Source organism: Eumetopias jubatus, unplaced genomic scaffold, assembly GCF_037043125.1.
Source record: "Eumetopias jubatus isolate StellerSeaLion01/CBP00866 unplaced genomic scaffold, mEumJub1_p1.0 scaffold_8, whole genome shotgun sequence".
In the NCBI taxonomy this organism is placed as follows: Eukaryota; Metazoa; Chordata; class Mammalia; order Carnivora; family Otariidae; genus Eumetopias; species Eumetopias jubatus.
The window spans coordinates 32,540,252-32,556,037 of NW_028274814.1; positions in this window are offsets into that span (position 1 = coordinate 32,540,252).

The window sequence follows — 15,786 nt, forward strand, 5'->3', positions numbered from 1 at the left end:
GCTCGGGTCCTGCATGTGTTCAGAGAGTCTGCCTGTGACATCTTGGTCTCTCTGTCGTCACCGTCTTAAAGTTCTCTATCCCATTTAACTGGAAGCTTCAGGTTTTTATTTTTCACTAGGCTCTGATAATTTTGTAGGTGGTCCTGCGCAGGAATCTGTGGGGTACTGCTGGGTCAGATGTGGAATGTCTCACTGTCCCAGAGGTGTGTAGGGTTGGCTGTCTGTGGGCTGTCATCACCTGCAAGGCTAACCGAGGATGGTTCACATTGTGGGTGCAGAGTTCAGGGATGGGGAGGGCAAGGAGAGAGAGGGAAAGAGAGAGAGAAAGAGACACAGAGATGCTCCTTCTTTTGCATGGGGTATGTGGGTCAGAGGTTGTCTACTGTCCTGGAGACAGGAAAGACATTAGGGCTATTTGTTCAAATGGAATGTGGGCCGCCATTGGATTCAGGGACCTATGGGCGGAATAATTTCTTTATGATGTGGTGTGAACCAGTAAGCCAGAATATCGTAGATGCTCTATGCATTTCACTTCTCTTTTTTTCTCAGCTCATATAGCCCTTGACGTCACCAAAAACCCTTAAGACTATTTTAAATAAGACATTTCAACCTTATTGTTGTAGGACAAACTGATTTTCTCAATGAAAACACACGATTTATTTCCACTTATCCACCTTAAATTTTTGTTGAAAACTTAACAAGAAGAATTCTGTCATCCTGTTTACCAACTGTCTATCTCATCTCTGTGTCATTGAGTCTGAAAAATAAATGAAATCAGAGCTATTAATGTGAAAAAAGGGTAGTCAGACAACATCTACTTTAAATAGAAAATAAACCCATGTTATGGAGAAAACAGATAGGGAAGGAAGCTGCTCCCAGGAGAGCCAATGGGGCGGTCTGCAAATGGAAAGAATATGTGACTGTGGGATCACCAGGAACTGGGCTCTGGTGTGTATTCATGCAATCACCTTCCCTGAATTATTTTGCAAGTGAGCTCTGCAAGAAAACGAGCCAGTCTGTGGAAACCCGAGGATGAGTGTGCCTCGCCCAGCGAGCCTGCTGCCCCAGTCTCTGCCATCAGCCATGCAGGCGCCAACCCGGTTGTGTTTTCTTCTAAATGCCACGCTATGCTTCAGCGCCTAAAGCAATCTCTCCAATATTGCTTACATTTAAATATTTGTTTATCTCACGGAGATTCAAACAGATGCAGCCCTCTCTGAATACGCAAGACTCTCAGGAGCTCCGGTTCGAAAGAAAGCAACCAAGATTGTTTCCTGTGGTAGGTGGCAACATACGTGTGTCACACACCACACAGGCACACACACACATACACACGAAACTAATGTACAAGCAAAACAGCAACTTTTCTTTTTGTAACACAGTATAGGTCTGTTCTGGTAATTTCCCTAACTGTTAATTATCATAATAATTACTCACCTGGGGAAGTCAGGAGGTGATGCCCGTAGTTACATTGTACTGTGTAGACAGGGAGAGCGTGAAGGGATTAATTATACCGTGTTAGGCTGGCAATGACATCTTTGTGGGGCTGAAACTGAGTTTGTGGAGTTGGAGCTTTGCATGCTTTCTAACGGGGGGTTGTTCAGACGGCAGATTCCCCTGGCCTCTGTCAGAATCAGGTAAGTCTATAGCGGGTCCCAAACTGTTCATGGAACAGGGGGAATGCTGATTTTTTTTTAAAGATTTTATTTATTTATTTGACAGAGAGAGAGAGCAGAAGCACGGGGAGCAGCAGACAGAGGGAGAGGCAGGCTCCCCGCCGAGCAGGGAGCCCGATGCGGGGCTCGATCCTGAGACCCCGGGATCATGACCTGAGCTGAAGGCAGACACTTCATTTCACAGGGAGACTCAGCCGCCCTGGCGTCCTGGAAATGCTAAATTTTGAGTGCGTTGATTGTCCATATAACACCCCAATTTAGTTAAATTATTTTTTAAAATACAGCTTTCATGGTTTATGCTCTTCCTTTTGCTGACTTATCCCTTGTTCTGTCTGCTCTTCGCAGTTTTGGCAGGAATCCCACCCCTCGCAGACAGGAACGACTTTCTCACCAGCAAGGCCATGAAAAACTCAAGATGTCCTAACTGCCCTGGAAACGTGCCGATTCTTCTTCCATGCAGCTTTCCCTTCTTTAAAAAAGCAAATAGAACCACACATGTCTTTGCAGGGGTCTGAAAGCACTCCGAGGGACCCACGCAGGATTTAGTAACTTGGAGAAGAAAGATCACAGCTGGCTTCTTAAAAGGCAGAAGGGACAGATGGAAAAATATACACGAGAAGATGCAATGCCTATTGGCCACTCTCCTTAAAGGTGAAAACCGGATGAACTAGTGATGAAAATAAAAAATTTTGAGTCTTCTATTGATTTAAGATATCCAAACCAACCCTATTTATATTACACCCAGAAATCGAGAGATTTCTTTAAGAAATGTGGGTTTTTTGTTTTTGAGGGTTTTGTCTTTGGTCATTTAAATATAATTTAGGCCCAGGTAATGGCACGTTCCCTTACAGAGCCAGTTAAAAAAAAAAAAAAAAGGTAAAGCATGAAAAATGCCTTGAATCTCTGCTCCCAAGATCCCTGTCTTCCTTTGGGCATCCCGTCAGGGTCCCCATTTATTTATGGTCTTGGGCCCTTTCATTCTACTATCAGAAAGTAATTTGATCGATTAACGTGGAGCCAGGTCAAGTCTCTAACCATTCTTAAATTATGACCCCTTTATTTAGCAAGGACTAATAAGATCTGAAATAGTAGCATTTCAAGTATCAGCGTGGCAGGAGGGGATGGAGACTGCATGCCAGAAGCCAGACGGAGACTGGGTAAAGGTGCTCTTGTAGCAACTAAGATTTTCCTTGCTCCTCTGAAGGTCAACAAGATCATCATCTGGAAAAACCAAACCATTTTCTAGGACTAGTCTCTAGGACACACTTGTTATAAAATCAGGAATTAATTTTCATTTTTGTGGAGGCATGGGTCTGGACTGTGGTCTGGGGAGACGGGGACGTCCGTCAAGCCAGCCCCTGTTCACCCGCTGGGTTTCGCTAGCCGACCTCACTGCAGGGAACTTGGGGGGTGGGGAGGCACAGTTGGTGGAGGGGATGAGCAGAGGGAGCTCTGCTCAGGGGTCAGAGAGTACCTCCTTCCCAGCAGCCCATCTTTACATGCTTCTGAGCATGTGCTAATATTGTAAGTGGTAGCTAGTAATTTTGCCACTTGACTCATCATGGTCAAAATGTCCAAAGCAGTAATCATAGCACGGTGGAGTGAGCATCTTACTTGGAGTGATGTTGGACTATGCGGTGCTCAGCTCTGAACTGCAGTGCTGGACGTGGTCATTCTTTGAGACCCATCTTCTGCTTTGGTGCCTCTTGACATGAAGCATAATTGAGTAGATAAATCATCCATAATCTCCTCTATGAAGAGTTACCACACCTTTTATCTCTCCGTGGAAGTTGCTTGAAAAAAGTCTGAAAAATGTGTGCTCACCTTGGCTACAGTTCACAGACATTTTGTCTCCAGTTCTTCTTTTGACAATGTGGAGAGATTTTTTTTCCCCGACTCATGCTGATGCAAAGAGAATTTGAGGATCTCTCTTTTCTCTTTTGTCCTTGGTTTAATTTGTGACCATCTTTTTTCCCCATCCTGAAAGATAACTAGAAATCGGTCTTCTGAACAGTGATGTTTGCTGCTGACATTTTAAAAAGAAAAGCTGTCAAGACAGCCAGGACTTTTTCATATTTAAAATATCCCCTAGGTTATTCTGAATTTGCCTTTCATGTTTGATTTTTTTTTAAGCTACTATAGTGTTTGAGGTCAACTGAAGATCGTTTTAAAGAGAGGGTGGTGTCTAAATTAAGAGTTTTTTAACGCAAAGCTTTCCCTTGACCCTTGTCGTCTTAACAGCAGTCAGTATTGATTAATAGCTTTTACAAGAAGGTTTTTAGGTATGGGTGATAATTCTTTTAGCACCCTTTGGGGATTTTAGAGATAGATTTGCTTTATGAAAAAGCAAGTCACAATTCCTTCTATTTTCTGCATGATCTTATTTCAATGCCTTATTGTATGCTTATCATTCATGACGTTTGGCTTTTGAATACCTTTGTGAAATGGGGTAGATATGAGGGGTCCCAAAGAACGCAATGCTGAATATAAATTGGGATATGCCAAGGATCAATTTTAGAGACACGGGGCAGGGGCGGGGGAGGTGTGTCAAACATCCATGAGCCACATTGAAGATTTTCACCTCCACCTGCTGTCAGGGATTCCTCCCAGGCAGGTGTGCAGGACCAGGATGAGTGGAGGGAGAAATGCCTTGGGATGACACTGGTGAAGAGCATGGGGTCTGGACGACACGAATATGCAGTTTGCCTGTGGCAGCTTGCTAAGTCCAGACATACCGCTTCTGTCTTACTTGGGTGCGTGTGCTGAGCACACCCACGCTTGTCACTTGGCGGGTTGACGGAGCCCAGCTGGTGGTGAGAAGTTCTGGGGCAGGTCACCGTGGGTGCCCATCTCTACCAGGTCCATGACTTGTTACGAAAGCGTAAGACTCTGCTTCACCTGGCACGGCTCTGCTCCAGAACCCGAGGGATTTGCTTTAAGACTTGCCAGTAGGCTCTGCCATAAACCCCACAGGACATCCCTACTCCCTGCCCACCATCTGGACAGCTCAGAGTCTCTTCGTCATGTGGACCAAAAAGTGGGTTCTGCTGCAGTGTCCTCCCTGCTCTGTGCCTCACTCAAAGGGGACAATAGCCTTTTGAGTCAGCCAGTGTATAAAGTTAGTGATGTTCCCAGGTGCGGAAGATGCTGCTTCTGGACCTCCTTCCAGGCACCATGCCCCCTTCTTTGCAAGGCAGGGATTTACCCTTTATTTAGATTGGGCAGCCTCACAGGCCCCTGACCACCAGAGCTCACATAGCTCAGCGATGTGGCAGCCCCAGCAGCACCTACCACCCTTGAAGCCCACGACTCTGAGGTGTTGGCTGCTTCTCGGTCATCTTCCTCCATGTGCACGAGGTCGTCCCCTGCGGCTTGCTGTGACATGCAGAGGGGCATTCAGATGGCCCAGTTTCTTCGGACGAGGCTATGCAAGAGGGCTAGGATGCTCCATCCCCACGAGACAAAATGCTACACATACGCTATTTCACCTGTCACGAACTGTTCCCGGTCCTCATAGCGGAATGATATCCTGGCCAAAGCAGCGGCCACCGGCCACGGCACAGGAACCAGGGAAACCAGCTCTAGGGAGAATGTTGTCTCTGGTGTAGGGCGGCAGTCTGGTCACCAGCTCTCTGAGTTTGTGGTGGGATCTGCCCCCTCTGTCAATCATACGAGGTTTCCCCATGGGTCCGACTCTTCCCCTGCTGGTGGGTTCCAGGTTTCAAACCTGGCTCAGGCCAGGAAACCGGGTAAGGAGGGAAACTTTATTGGGGGACCGCTTTTAATCTGCTCTTTGTCCACCTTGGTTTTTTTGTTGTTGTTGTTGCTGGTACAAATGGCGCGGTCCTTTGTTGACTGCCCATCCATGTTGGCCCTGGAAATGCCACATGCAATTACCCAGCTGCGTGGCTGAGTATCAGGCACCCCACCTGGCCATCATTATGATGGGCACGTCCACCCGGGTTCTGGCTGGGATGCGCCCCCACCTGGCCATTTCATGCTGTGTTGGCACTATTTTTTTCTGTCAATAAAAATGCATCTTAGTTTCATTGAAATGCAGGATATGACCCTTTCTTTTTCAGATTCTTTCAGAAAACAAATTTCAATTTCATCATCACAGTACCTTCGAAGGCCACTTGCCACCTCTTTGCTATGATCTTTATTATACCCTCAGGATTGCCTTGAAGAGGCACTCTTGGCACCACACTGGGCCTGGAGCCTACTTAAAAAAAAAAAGAAAAGAAAAGAAGAAACAGTCTCTTTGACATGTGTAGAGTTCTCCAAATAGTATTTTTGTATATCCTTTCAAATAAGATTATTTTATAGGTATTATAAATATACCATGGGTAACATTATAATGCCTTGGGATGACACTGGTGAGGAGCATGGGGTCTGGACGACGTTGCATTTCCTGATTTATTTGCCACATTGGAATACATTGACGATATTTTCCTGGTATCCAATACACTAACAATAATACTAATACCATTAATGATAACAGTCATTAATATTTATTGGAGAAGGTACTCTTTTAAGCACTTTACATGTATTGGCTCATTTACTGTTTGTAAGGCCCTGATCCATAAATGCCATTGATCCTCCACACGCACACACATACCCCTTTCCAGATGAAGCACATGACACTCAGGGAGACCATAACTTGCGTAAAGACACTACAGATTATATCTGTGTTTGGAGATGTCCCAGTTTGAAGATCATTATCTGGTATCCTTATATCTTCTGTACATGTTGTAGAGAAAATCTCTATCTTGAAATTTTCTTCTGTTGAAGTTATTACAAATGGCAAGATCTAAGTGCCAGTCAAATAATTGGCCCTATATTAAGTGTCTTTCAGTGTTATTCTTTCCAGACGTACAGTCTTTTCACAGCTCATTACATCGTATCTTTTTTTCTTTTTAAATTAATATCGTTCTGTGCCCAGTGCTGAACTCACTCAAGTCAGAAGTTATGAAAAAGCATAATGGGGTTTTCATTAGGAGACATGTTTCCGGCAAGTCATTTAAATGAAGGAGCTGATCATTTAAAAAAGAGAAAAGAATAGATCATTTTGAATAAAAAAAGAATAAGTTACATTCAACTATTTTCCTTGATCTTAATAGTCCTTCAAACTTGGTCAGAAAGGTGACCGGCGGGGTAAAATCCAGAGCCAGCCCACAGAAGCTGCTGTGCGCGCGCACGGGGCCGCCCAGCGGGACCTTCAATGCTCACTGACTTCCCGTCAAACCGCGACTGGCTTTGCTTGGTAATGGATCTTGTTTTGTTTTGATTATAAAACAATTCATGTTAATTGAGGGATATTCAGAAAAACAGAAAATTTAAAATTGCTTCTAAGTCTGTCATTTTGAGGAAATCATTCAACAATTTGGGTTTCTTTCCTGTCTCTCTACCTCTTCCCCAAGTCATGACTGAAATTGCTGGTCCTACTGTGTGAGTGGAAAAGGATACAGAGAGGGGCCAGACAGAACTGCCAAGCGCACACACACAGGGCACCTAACCGTCTCCACATTCTCCTCTCCTGAGGCTGCTGACACCCATGCACACACGCGCACACATGCACACCTCCCTACACACAAGATGTCCACATGCGTTCAACACACGCGCGCATGCGTGCACACCTCCCTACACACAAGATGTCCACATGCATTCAACACACGCGTGCACGCGTGCACACCTCCCTACACACAAGATGTCCACATGCATTCAACACACGCACGCACGCGTGCACACCTCCCTACACACAAGATGTCCACATGCATTCAACACAAGCACGCACGCGTGCACACCTCCCTACACACAAGATGTCCACATGCATTCAACACACATGCGCACACGTGCACACCTCCCTACACACAAGATGTCCACATGCATTCAACACACACACGCACGCATGAACACACGTCTCAAATAATGCACACATAAGCACACACACGAGCAGTAAACACACACACAACACACATGCAACACAACGTGCACACCTACACACTGGGTGCACACACAAGACACCTGCCCCCAAGGTGTGTACACACACATGCACACGAAGGCACAATGCACACATACACTCACACCAATGCACACACGCAAAATGCGCAATGCACACATATTAATGTGCGTACACATGTCCATACACACAACTGGCAGACACACATATGCTCCCGTACATACATGCAGAGCACTTACGCAGATGTACACATATGCACATTTCACACACTCATGTGCATGCACAATGTGCCCATATATGTGACAGACCAAAGCATACACCCATACACACATGTGCATGCAGACACTGACACACACATGCACACACATGTACACATGTCCCCACATACACCCACAGCAACCTCCGGCAAGGGAGCACAAAATAGTGCATGTGTTTGGCCCTCACCTCCAGTTCACTGAATTTCAGGAGGACCCTGAAGGACTCTTCTTGGACTGTGAAGGCCCCCCAGCTCCCTCTATACTTTCTGCTCAGGAAGGGCCAGGACCTGACATGCAGCACCCAGTTCCAGGAAGGAGCATCCCCGTAGGAAGGATGATGCCCCCAGAGCAGCGCATTCGCCTCCAGCACTTGTCATGTGGTGAAGTCACTGCCCTCGAGCTTCTGTTATTTTGACTCTGTGCTGGAAGCCAGAGTTGGGGTCAAGGTAGAAAGAACAGTCACGTTCCATTGCCCCTGGGGAATGGGAACTGCCCAGTGTAGGTAATCGAAGTCCTTGTGGTCAAATGAAGAGATTCTCTCTCATCCAGTTTACACACGCCATTGTGCTGTGTAGGTTGACAGGTGCATCTGGCAGGGTCATCTCTGCGGATTGCCTTGAGGAGCCTCCCACGGTGGGAATACTGGGTAAACCCGTGTCTTTCGTGCTTCTGAAACCCACAGCCAATGTGCTTTCCTGATCTTATAATAAATAAGATGAATTAGTGGTGTCGGGAGCAGGGGAGGCAGTGGGAGAACTTTACGAGTTCATAGTCTGAGCCAAGCTATAGACTGGGGGTTTACATATACTTTTTATGCTAATCTGTCTTTTTTTTTCCTTTTTAAAAAAATAAATGTTATGTTTAGAGCAGCTAATGATGTACAGAAAATCTGTGAAGATGGTATAGAGAATTCCCTTATACCCTAAACAGCATCTCCTATTAACACCACCTTACCTTACTATAGTAAAATTGTTAAAATTAACAGTGGCTGATATATTATTAACAGAAGTTTATTATTTATTCAGAATTCCTCAGTTTTTGTCTAACGTCCAGGACCCTATCCAGGACATCACATTACACTTAGTCACCATAGCGCCTCAGATTCCTCTTGGCTGTGACATTTTCTCAGACTTCCTTGTTTTTGTTTTTGATGTCCTTTATTTATATCAGCATGCACTCGTGGATATTTATCTTGTACTCTGGGTTGTAATCCTCATCATTTATTTCTTTATTTTGTGGCTGAAGTGTCTCAGTTTACCACTTTGTCATTTCTCCGCAGGTGCTCCAGTTTCGTCTTGCATACTTCCTGCCCGGTCCTGAAACCAGCCATTTTTCCAGGGAGCCCTGCTTCTTTCTCTTTTATGGAAACTGAGATCTGGGTGCCAGGTGGGCTTGTTGCTACTGGGGTGTCATTTATCTCAGGTCCTCTCAGCTGAAAGAGCAAGAGATGTGTGGATACCAACCCGCGCATGTGCACACATCCATAAACATTTCTGTGTGCACTTTCTTATCCATATCAAACCAAACATGAGCTCTTCCTGATGCCCCACTTCTAATTGGTCACACATGGATCATCCTGGCCTCTTTCCATGCTTGACCTGCACGCTGTCGGAAGTCTCAGAACCAGAGCAGCTGACGACCATCAGGAATAGTGCCTACCCCGCACACAGAGAGGGCAGGTGACATTGCCTAGGGCACTCTGACTTCTACAGAGAAGGATGTTCTCTGCAGCCTACTGTTTCTGGTTCCACCTTTCGGGCTTAATCCTTTCCACTTACAGGGTAAGCCTTGTTAAAAACAAAGCAAGACTAAACTAAATAAAGCTACTGCAAGCAGGGAGAAAACGGCTCTAACAAAAGAAACTGATTGTTGGTGGAATTAGAGGAATAGTAGACACTAATTCATGCTACCCAGCATTATATATTAAGTGAAAAATGTGTAAAATGTCCCGTAAGTGAGGAAGGAATGAAGATAGGCAGAAAGTAGATATGTGTGGTCAGGCATTTTTTGCATGAGTTGTGTGTGTCTCTTCGCGTGCGTACATGTGCATCCCGTGTGCGTGACTAATGGTATCGTGGTACGTCCCCTTGAGAAACGATGAGAAAGGACACTGTGGAGTGGAAAGCACAAAAACTAATAATTGATGCATATATTATCATTAATTCCAGTTGAAAGCACAAAGAATCAAATGCTTTATTAAAGTCACATGATAACTCTCATACTCCCATATTTCATAAGATTTTTTTCACCCCAAAATCCTGTTTTTTTTTCCTATTGCAATGAACTTTTAAGTTATATTCATGGCAAGATCTCTAAGAAATTATGGATTTAATTTTTAAAAAAATAGTGAAAAAGCACTTTTATCGCATGTTCTATTGCATTGAAAAACAATATGCACAATTTTGAATAGATTATAAATCCATCCCTCAGGATGGGAAGAAACATGTTAGTGTTGCTGTGTAGAGTAATTAATCCAAATGTCATCATTTTCATTTATCATATGGCACAATCTTAATTCCTGTCAGAAGCAGAATGTTTATACTTTCTGAGCAGAGTGTGTCCTCAGAGGAAAAAAATGCATTAAGGGATGGGAGGAAAAATTAAGAATTAATATAAATATTTTCTAATGACTCTATGTAAAACTGAACACAATCCTGAGTAGTTTCTCTTGTAGGTCTTGGTATCAGTAAGATGGTCAGGACATCGTCATGAGGCAGATCGTGAAGACAGACCCTGCCCTGAATTTACGAGGAATCAGGGATTCAGCCTGGAGATTCAGGGTGGTTCTCACCCTGTTATCTTCTTCTCAGCCTCCTTGTATTTCTGGAGTTGAGAGACCATGTTTATCTACTAGTATTTACTGAAATACAGTGATGCCACATTTTAAAATGTCACCAGCCCGCACCTGGTCTCAGGAGTCGGGGTTGAAAACAGTGAAAAGGAGTAAAGGTGAATTTGAATGTGAGGAAGGGAAAGGAAGAGACCCGGAGGTCAGGAGACCAACCATGTTCCTGGCCACCGTGCACACCTGATTTCATTTCGTCTCCCCAAGAGAACATTTTACAGAAAAAGCAGTAGATCCACAGAGAATCAAGGACCACGCTCAGCGTCACACGATTAGTAAGAGGGCAAAGTAAGGTTCAAATCTAGAACACTTATGTCCCAATTTATCGGGACCCTGCTCCGCAGCTTGCTCTGCCCTGCGGTACAGGGATGGATGCCAGGCTCCATGGAAATCCTGCGTCTGATTCTGTGGCTCCCATCCCTTCTTGGGGGCAGTCTCTGGAATACCCTGCCCCTCACCCATCCTAGAAGCTGGCACTTGCTTCCTTAACCATTTCTGTGACTGACAAGAAATGAGCCAAAGATTGCAAATTCCATCTCAAGTGTTGGAATTGCATTCTATTGACATTACAAAACCCTTTGTATGTGTTTCTTAGAAATTTGCACTAGGCTGATGTCATATTCCCAATCATTTGGGGAATGTAGTCAGATATTTGGAGTAAAAGGTTCTTCGAGGAAACAAAAAATACATTTAAGTAAAACTTACTTTCTCTACTTTGTGTTAATAAATTTATCTATAAACCATAGGTAATTTGATTTTTTAAAGCAAATGGGTGTGTGCATACAGTAGGTCAATAGTTGTTTTTATCCTTTTGGAAGACAACTTGGTGGTTGGTTTCTAAGTAGTAACTTTCAGGCCCTGGAAGGAAAGCCTTAGTTGTGTGTTTTGTGCCTGGTAAAATTATTTATGAGTTATTTTGCATGTAGAGATGGCAGATCGGATACCAGAGATCCAAGCTTCCTTCCTACATTCATTTGGCAAATACTCGGGTAATGCCTGTGAATGGATATTTACTCATATGTGTTTTTTTTTCTCCTTTTCAAAACTAACTCATCAATACAAGATCTGGAAATGCACACCAAGAGGTTAAGCACAATCAGCAGGCACAAGAAGAAGGGCAGAAAGGAGGAAAAGTAAGTTCCTAGTTTTGAAGTAGGTATCCCTAGGTACAGGCCCCCGTGCTGTGCGTGGGGGTTCGTGCTGGATTGGAGATAGCAGGCTCCTTTATGTGGATGCCTCACAGGGGCTATCTTAGACTGTTGGGTGTATGCAGAAATGTGCACTGCATGCAATAAACTCTTGCTTGATTAAAATCTTCAGCCTGTTAATGTTAAGGGACAAGACTTAAATATAAACAAGTGACAAAGCCCCAGACTAATTGAATGATCAAAATTAATCAAACTTCTCACATTTAAATGTCAGCTCACTTTGTAGAGACGGAAGTCACACATCAGAGAGCCAGGACAGAAGCTGGAGGGGAGTTGGTGACATGTTTCCATGGCGAATCCTGGGTTGTTCTAATAGAGCACAATAATGTTCGCATGCTATGGAGAGAAATGCCTCGCTTTATGGTCTGTTAACAAGCCGTATGTTGATTTCTTTGATAAGATATATTGCTAAACAGTTTTAATTAAGATAAAATAAAATGATCTTTATCTTTGTTGAAAAAATAAATCATGTCTAAGTTCATGTAATTTATTTTTGCTTAGAACAAGACATTTAAAACATTTTCAAGGACATTATGTCTTCAGGCTTTAGAATATCAAGTAATTATCAAATCAATGATCATTTGGGGGAAAGTAATGAAGTATGGAATATAACCACTTCGAGTTATATAAATCATTACCACAAAGTATTTAAAACTGATGTCATTAGGAAAAGCACTTTAATAGTGAGGGTACTAAATGTCTTCAAAGTTCAGTAAAAATTGAAATTATATTCTGAATAGTATTTGGAAAATCACATCTTTAAGCTTTCTTTCTATCAATCTGTTGACTTAATTTTTTATAGGAATTATTACTTTAAATAAATAAATCTTACCATAAAATACACATAGTAGGTTTAATCTCTGTCATTTTTATTTTGAAAATATATGTTTCAAGTATTATCAGGGAGAAATTCTTTTAAGCAGAGGATTATGGAAGGAATTTTGAAATAATTTTTTTTTATTTTTGTTTTTCTCTTTACCATTAGAAGTAGCTAAGCAGGATGGTCAACATTATTTGCTAGGAAAAAAAACCCATGCTCTTTGAGGACGCTCTCCCTGCTAGCCTAGAACAATTTTGCTTGCTTCTACCTCTGAGCACATATATTTCCAGCTTTGGTTTGTGGACACTTTATTCTTCTCTGTAGTTTCTATATGTAACTCTCGGGGATAATTTTCCTACCTGTTTACTGTGTCTTTAAGGCAAGGACCTCTCCGTTACTTGGGCCCTCTTTCCTGAGGTCCACAGTGATGCCCAGCAGAGGTCCCATCCAGGCCAGGCCCAGTGACGCCCCGAGCCCCTGGGAGGAGGAGACCTGGGCAGGGCGGCCATGAGCCTGGATTCTGGTCAGCAGGCAGCCTGCTCAGGTGTGGGGTCAGGAGGCACTCAGGAAGAACAGATGATGATCTCAGGCTTATTTGGCGTCTGAATCAAGGCAGAGGCCTCACTAGAGTGGAAGGTCTCTTGCAAGGCTGTCGACTGACCTTTCAGCTCCACTGGAAAAGCGCCAAGGAAGGGCAATCTCTTAGATTCTTTGTCTTAGAGACCATTTAGGAGCAGGCAAACCTGAGACAAAATGACCTGTCCTGCTTCTGCATGATCAGCACAGTTCAGTTTGCTTTAGGATCCAGGGGAAGATTTATTTGGGAAATGGTTTATATACACCCTGTGCACGCATACATGTATATATTCTGTTACCAGTAAACATGTGTGTGTGTACGTGTGTGTCTATATATGACACATTCCCACACTAGTGTATATGTGTGTATAAATGACACATAATCCCGCATGAATATGTGTGTGTGCAAATGTATTTATGTGAATATATATATACACCCCATCTACGTTTACCATATCTATTCCCATACTGAGTCCCCGACTGATTTGTGTAAGCCTTCCTAACACTGATACTTGAAGAAGTATGTTGATTTCAGTGATGGAGCATCCATCTACTGGTAGGAGATGCCAGGCTCACATCTTAGTCGTTTCATTCCAAACATGTCTCCAGGTATAATCATTTCTACCCAAAACACCTTTACTAATTATTGATTTAAATTAGATGATCAAAATGCATCTTACATTTTCAGAAATAAAAAACAGGGGAGCTGACTGTGTATGCCTAGTCCACGTAAACTGGGAGACTGTGGCTCAGGGACCGGATGTTGGGATGTTCCCTTCTGATGCTCCCTCAGGTGGCACCATATTGGACACCTTCAAAATACTGCATAAACTAATCATTTAATAGGTAACATTTGGAATAAATAAATAAATAAATAAATAAATAAATAAATAAATAAAATATTTAACACTGGGGTTTAATATTATTCTATAAACCTTTAAACATATCTTTAAAAATACAGGTAGAATTATGTCCTTACAAAAAAAAAAGTGAGGGTATAGTCATGTTCGTGTTGTATGAAGTTCTATTTTAGCAGCTGAAATGCTGAGAGAAGAGAGAGAAATGTCAACTTTTAGCGAGTTGCTGCACTTGCTAGATTGAGGACAGAATGCACAGAATTTTGTTTTGTTTTTTTCCTAGGAATTGCTTCTCAAAATAAATAATCCTTGACCATAAAACACAAGACTTCATGCACAACTACTTCTTAATTGTAAATGTGATTATAAAATGGACCATGGGGGGGGGCCACCTAATCCATCAGATCCATGTTTATCAAATCATTAATTTATTTAACATATATGACTTGAACCCATGGCTACTAGGTATTATTGCCTCCCCGCCATGTGATGATTTTTCTGTTTTTAAACATTACGATACGAGTCAACATGACATGATTTTTTTTTTTTCTGGAAGATCATGTTAATAATTTTACTGGAAGAGGTCACCACCTAATAGCTTTTTTTAAAAAGCACAGTTGATCATCTGCAGAACTGTGACTCAGATAAACACACATCCTAATCCCAGTCTGGTGTTCTTTTTATTTGACAAACAGAGGGATTGATATCACACTGTGAAAAAAAAGTGCTCAGCCTCCACTAGTGTTGTTAAAGAGTAGATGGTCAAGACCACACCTGTGGGGTGTCTAGACTGTGGCAGGAGACGTGGTGGAGACTGAGGGTCTGCCTTGCACCTGCACAAAATTAATTTTTTTTGCACAGAATTAATATTCTTTTTGCACAGAATCAATTTTTAAGCAGCCACCCTAACCTAGCCACGACAGCTTGAACACCTAAATTTCAAACACATGTAGTAAGCAGTAAAGGAACAACCGAACAGATTTCCCTCTGCATGTATGTTAGAAGTGAGCTTCAGAACATTTCAGGTGTGCAAGAGAGATGTGACCATGGCCCGATGGAGCTGCTCTGGGCTGAACCGACCAGTAGGCCAGTCGCTGGCTCCACGCACACCCCAAGGACAGACAGGAGTAAAAACTCTGGAGCGCCACTTGCCAGGCTTCTCTGGGTTTTTGCCACCCATAGGGCATGGCTGACAGTCTGACCCCTGGCTCAGGCCCAGCTTTCTCTCCTGTCCCACACGTGACAGCCCACGATGGACCCCGGCTTCATCCAAGTCTTTGACATTGCAGTCTATTCTGTCCTTTCCAGGAAGCTCCCTTAAAGTGCTCATTTTCCCTCCCTCCTATTACCGCAAACCGAGATGCCTGATAGCACCTACTCATGAACTTCCTCTGGGATCAGGGGTGGAAACCAACCTCATTGCCCAAAGGGAAGATGAAAAAGATCTTACATCTTAACTCCAGTCAATGGATGGAGGAACGAACGACGGAGTTGATAAACTGATATTCCTTGACAGCTGCGATCCTAAGATGTGCTGTACACACATCATTTCTAATCCTTACATCAGTCTGAAAAAGTACTTATGATC